At 51.6% G+C, this 6525-nt stretch overlaps 1 pseudogene; it reads left to right on the plus strand.

Moving 5' to 3' along the window:
• Positions 1 to 331: 331 nt before the first annotated feature.
• LOC116982273 lies at positions 332 to 6227 on the plus strand (annotated as a pseudogene).
• Positions 6228 to 6525: the final 298 nt, after the last annotated feature.

Here is a 6525-nt window from a genome sequence, read left to right on the forward strand (position 1 = left end):
GGCCGCCGTCATCCAGAGCCAATGACAGCGACCCATCCAGACGGCCACCGTCAACCTCTCACCAAGATGGCCACCGGCTGCCGACCAATCAGCGGCGCCGACCTCAACTGCCCTCACCAAGATGGCCGCCGGCTGCCGACCAATCAGCGGCGCCAACCTCAACTGCCCTCACCAGGATGGCCGCCCGCCCGCCCGCCCCGAGCCGAATCTGCCCGTCGACCGCATGAAAATGGCGGCGGAGAAGCGGCAGTTGATGACGTCACTGCGGACGGAGCTGAGGTGAACAATGTTGTAAATCAGCAGCGGATTGAGCGGGATCTGTGGGGTCAACATGGTGGAGAAACATCATCTACAGTACAGTACAGTGTGTGTGGGGTCAACATGGTGGAGAAACATCATCTACAGTACAGTACAGTACAGTGTGTGTGGGGTCAACATGGTGGAGAAACATCATCTACAGTACAGTGTGTGTGGGGTCAACATGGTGGAGATACATCATCTACAGTGCAGTACAGTACAGTACACGTGTATGTGTGGTCAACATGGTGGAGAAACATCATCTACACTACAGTACAGTACAGTACAGTGTGTGTGTGGGGTCAACATGGTGGAGATACATCATCTACAGTACAGTACAGTACAGTAGATACATCATCTACAGTACAGTACAGTACAGTGCAGTGTGTGGGGTCAACATGATGGAGATACATCATCTACACTACAGTACAGTACAGTACAGTACAGTACACGTGTGTGTGGGGAAAACGGGTCAAACTCATTATAAATAAACCAGCCTCACCCTCTTATTCACTCAGATCAATAACTGAGGTTATAAATAAATAAATAAATCAGCAGCGGAATCAGCGAAATAAATAAACCCGGTAAATCTGGGGGAGAGAGAGAGCTGAGGTCAATCTCCACATAAACTACACGTCTGGGGGAATAAAACTGGTCTGGGGTCAATAATATAAACTCACTGTCTGGAGCAGCGTCCTGGGATAAAACACGTTATAAACATCTCCCTCTCTGGCTCCCCCCCTCTCTGTAAATAATCAATAAATCACCAAATAAACTACACGCCTGGGGAAATAAACCCGGTTAAACTGGGGTAAATAATGTTATAAACACACAGGGGAAGCGGAATAAACTGGGCTGTGGAATCGTTCCCATAAACATCCGACCCCGACCCCTCGGTAAAATAATTATAAATCTGCTGTGATGACATTACACAAGTTGGTATTTCACAAGAACCACATGCATCATCAGACTGCCTTTTAAACCCATGTCCATAAAGTTTTGAGTCTAATGGTTGTAGCTGTGCTATTGTGGCTTTTTAAAAACATGTTTATTCTTGAAATAAAAACCATAATTCATTATGCTAAAAGAAAACAAAATGACAGAAAGGACCATGACAAAATTAAAATTCCATTGAATTAAGTAAAAATTATAAAAGCATTACTCCAAAATTGTATTAAACTAAGGCCACAGGTATGAGCAAAATGGCTGAATTATGACCAAGGGAGAGTGTGTTTGGTGCCGAGGGGGATGAATGGGGGGGGGGGGGGGGGGAGAGAGAGAGGCGTCAAGTGAGCCAAGGAAGGGGGTAGGGTGCTTGCTGGGGGTGCGTTCACATTGTTTGGTGGTGGCGAGGGTGTTGCAGTTTAGGAAGTCAAACCAGGGCAGTTTCTTCACTGAATGGCGGGGCGCTGAGGGAATGTGCGGAGCCGAGGGATCTAGGAGTGCAAGTAGGAGTTGGGCCGAAGAGCCTCTTTCCAACGCTGTATCACTCTATGAATCTATGACAAAGTGCTGGAGTAACTCAACAGTTCAGGCAGCATCTGTGGAGAAGATAGACACAAAGTGCTGGAGTAACTCAACGGGTCAGGCAGCATCTGTGGAGAGAATGAATGGGTGATATTTTGGGTCGAGGCCCTTGTTTGGTTTAGTTTAGTTTAGTTTAGAGATGCAGCGCGGAAACAGGTCCTTCGGCCGGCGAAGTCCGCGCCAACCAGCGACTACCCCGTACACTCGCACTAGCCTACGCACACTAGGGACAATTTAACAATTTTGCGGAGGCCGATTAATCAACAACCCTGAACGTCTTTGAAATGTTGGAGGAAACGGAGCGCCCGGAGTAAAACCCCACGCAGATCAAGGGGAGAACGTACAGACTCCACCCAGACAGCACCCATAGTCAGGATCAAGCCCGGGTCTCTGGCGGTGAGGCAGCAACTGTACCGCTGCGTCACTGTGCCGCACATAATTATATAAGGGTTTCCTCCGCCATAAACGCACCCAATATGTGCTAGTCATGTCCTGTTTGTCAGCTTGTTGACCCTTTGTGTTCCCCTCTTGCAGGGTTTAGGAGCCGTTGCTGTGGACAGACAGAAGGGGCCGTGAGCGGCCATTGAGGGCAGCCAGTGTGCCGGTGAGTTCTCCTGCCCCCCCCCCCCCCCCCCCCCCCCCCATCTGCTCGGTGTGCGGGCTGAGCTTCGAGGGGCTGAGCTTCGATGGAGGACCACATGATGGGGCACAACAAGGAGAAGCGTTATGAGTGCGACGTGTGTGGCAAGGCCTGGCAGAGCCCGAGCGAGCTGGAGATCCACCGGCGGGTGCACACGGGCGAACGCCCCTTCGACTGCTCGGAGTGCGGCAAGAGCTTCACCCGCTCCAGCAACCTGCTGCGGCACAACCGCGCACACTCCGGCGAGAGACCCTTCACCTGCTCCACCTGTGGCAAGAGCTTCAAGACGGTGGATGTGCTGAAGGTGCACCGTTGGGTGCACACGGGTGAGAGGCCCTTCACCTGCTCCACCTGCGGCAAGAGCTTTGCCAAGTTGTCGGGGCTGCGGTGAGCGGCCCTTCACCTGCTCCGACTGCGGCAAAGGCTTCAAGTCGTTGCCAGAGCTGAAGCAGCACCGGCATGTGCACACCGGGGAGCGGCCCTACACCTGCAATGACTGCGGCAAGGGCTTCACCCGCTTCGATAACCTGCTGGTGCACAAGCGCACCCACACCGACGAGCGCCCCTACACCTGCGCCCAGTGCGGTAAGGGCTTCACCTGCTCCAGCAGCCTGCTGTTGCACCAGCGCACCCACAGTGGCGAGCGCCCCTACACCTGCCCCCAGTGCGGTAAGGGCTTCACCCAGACCGGCACCCTGCTGGAGCACCAGCGCACCCACACAGGCGAGCGCCCCTACACCTGCACCCAGTGTGGCAAAGGCTTCACCCGGTCCGGCAGCCTGCTGGCGCACCAGCGCACCCACACCGGTGAGCGCCCCTTCACCTGCGTCCAGTGCGGCAAGGGCTTCACCCATTCCAGCAGCCTGATGAAGCACCAGCGCACCCACACTGGCGAGCGCCCCTACACCTGCACCCAGTGCGGCAAGGGCTTCAGATCCTCCAGCAACCTGCTGGTGCACCAGCGCACCCACACTGGCGAGCGCCCCTACACCTGCGCTCAGTGCGGCAAGGGCTTCACCCATTCCAGCAGCCTGATGAAGCACCAGCGCACCCACACTGGCGAGCGCCCCTACACCTGCACCCAGTGCGGCAAGGGCTTCAGCTCCTCCAGCCACCTGCTGAGGCACCAGTGCACCCACACCGGCGAGCGCCTCTACACCTGCACCCAATGCGGCAAGAGATTCACCCGCTCGACCTATCTGCTGTCCCACCAGCGGGTGCACGCCGGCGACTGTCCCTTCACCAGCCCGGTGTGTGGAGAGCGCTTTGCCACGGCCTCCCACACCCTGTCTCACCAGCACATGCACACCAGTGGCCAGCCCTATGACTGCCCGTACTGCGGTGAGGAGTTTGACAGCTCACGGGGGTTGCGGCGGCACCGGCGGACCCACGTCGGCGACCAGCTGCTCCCACTGTGACAACAGAGCATGGGGGCTGCGGGAGCACCAGCGGATATACACCGGAGAGAGACCCTTTGTGTGCACTGAGTGTGGCAAGGGTTTCACCCGCATGTCCAACCTGTGGCAGCACCGGCGTACCCACGGCGGTGAGAGTCCCTTCCCCTGCCCATCCTGTGGTAAGGGCTTCACCCGCCTTGACCACATGCAGGAGCACTGGCGAGTCCACACCGGTCAGTGCCCCTTCACCTGCCCGCTCTGTGGCAAGGCCTTTGCCCGCTCCTCCAGCCTGCTGGCACACCGCCACGTAGATAGGTTGGCGCTCTCTCTCGCACACGCAACATTCCCCCTCTCTCCCTCCCTCTCTCAAACACACACACACAGTCCCTCTCTCTCTCACACACAACACTCCCCCTTTCCCTCTCTCCTTCTCTCTCACTTACACACACAAACAGTCTCTCACACACACACACAACACTCCCCCCTCTCTCTGTCACACACACACACAGTCCCTCTCTCTCACACACACAGTCCATCTCTCTTTCACACACACCCTCTCTCTTCCACGCACGCACTCTCACACACGCACTCTCTCTCTCACACACACACACTCTCTCACACACACACACACTCACACACACACTCGGTTCACAATAACCAACCTGATCTCCTGGTGGCTCAGCACTTCAACTCCTCCATGGCCAGAGTGAGGCCCACCGTAAATTAGAACAGCAGCACCTCATATTTCGCTTGGGCAGTTTGCACCCCAGCGGTATGAACATTGACTTAAACATAGAAACATAGAAAAAGGTGCAGGAGGAGGCCATTCAGCCCTTCGAGCCAGCACCGCCATTCATTGTGATCATGGCTGATCGTCCCCTATCAATAACCCGTGCCTGCCTTCTCCCCATATCCCTTGACGCCCTAGAGTATCTAACTCTCTTAAATCCATCCAGTGATTTGGCCTCCACTGCCCTCTGTGGCAGGGAATTCCACAAATTCACAACTCTCTGGGTGAAAAAGTTTTTTCTCATCTCAGTTTTAAATGGCCTCCCCTTTATTCTAAGACTGTGGCCCCTGGTTCTGGACTCGCCCAACATAGGGAACATATTTCCTGCATCTAGCTTGTCCAGTCCTTTTATAATTTTATATGTTTCTATAAGATACCCCCTCATCCTTCTAAACTCCAGTGAATACAAGCCTAGTCTTTTCAATCTTTCCTCATATGACAGTCCCGCCATCCCTGGGATCAACGTCGTTCTCTAATTTCAGGCAGTCCCTACTTACTCCTCCCCTTCTCAGCTCTCCCTCAGCCCACTTGCTCCACCTCCTCCTTTCTTCTTCCCCCCTCCCCCACCCTCACATCAGTCTGAAGAAGGGTTTCCAACCGAAACATTGCCTATTTCCTTCGCTCCATAGATGTTGCCTCACCCGCTGTGTTTCTCCAGCATTTTTGTCTCCCTTCGATTTTCCAGCATCTGCAGTTCCTTCTTAAGCATTTTTAATTGTTTTTTTAAAGAAAGCTTTGACGCATTTGTGCCTAATGTAACAAATAAAACAAGTTTATCCTGACCTCACTGTGAAATAATTTAATTTGGTCCGTAAATTAAAACTGCAGATTTGCTGAAAAACAGAAAGCAGTCAAATTTAAAAGAGAATTTTCCCAGCAGCATAAAGTCTGGGAAAATCTTAGAAGCTTGGTTTACACTAATCATTGAAACAATATATCAACAATGTATTAACATAGAGATGTATAGTCTGGGCACAGCACCATATTAGATATCTGTCTGAACTGCCTGTCCCAGCTAAGGACAAGGTAGCGGCTTTCATCCAAGTCTTACAAGCTTGTTTTAGTTCACAGACGGATACCCATTCTGGAACCAAGATGGAAGTCATTTGAAAACAAAATGAAGTTAGTTGTCCTTCCGGAATGGGCAGCTGTACTGAAGCTGTGCCAAGATTTAAGAATAAGGCTGACATTGCAAATATATGGGGCCAACCTCCCTTGTTTCCCTTTGGCTACGGATCTTTCACTCAGATTTAGAAGGTGTGTTTTATTGATAAGAAACTGTATAATTACTCTAATTTTCCTTTGTTCTTTGAGTGGAGCTCGAGAAGCACTGAGCAACGTGTGTGCTCTTTGTAGATCTCGCCACTCCCGTCTGGCAAATTGATTAAAAGATTGTTTTGGTTTACCTTTAACAATTTTGTTGCTGTCTGCTTTCTTTAAGAGACAAACTTTGACAACTGTGCTCTTTGGAATTCTTCAGAATTCATGTTGTGTTATCAATAATGAAAGAAAATGCCAACCATTTCCATAAATGATAAGAAATTATTCTCGCCTTCATGCATATCTGTAGCCGTAGGCCAGTCGCACACCTCCCCATTACTTCAAATTTAGTTCCTACACTTGTCAATATCGTTTGGCCGCTGTTGTGTTTTACTTGTTTCATGGATTTGATTAGATTAGGAAATGTTTCCTTTCCTACAAGGGTCTTTCCTCTGAGGAGTTTCTATAGCAACATGCTCACTCTTGCCTTTATGAAGAGACTGATGATTAGTACTCAAGGTCTGATGGACACATCATGGATTAGGTGAACTAAAGAAAGTCTTGACGCATTTGTGCCCTACGTAACAAATAAAGCAAGTTTTCCTGACCTCACT

The sequence above is a fragment of the Amblyraja radiata genome, chromosome 16 (genome assembly GCF_010909765.2).
Source record: "Amblyraja radiata isolate CabotCenter1 chromosome 16, sAmbRad1.1.pri, whole genome shotgun sequence".
Taxonomy (NCBI): Eukaryota; Metazoa; Chordata; class Chondrichthyes; order Rajiformes; family Rajidae; genus Amblyraja; species Amblyraja radiata.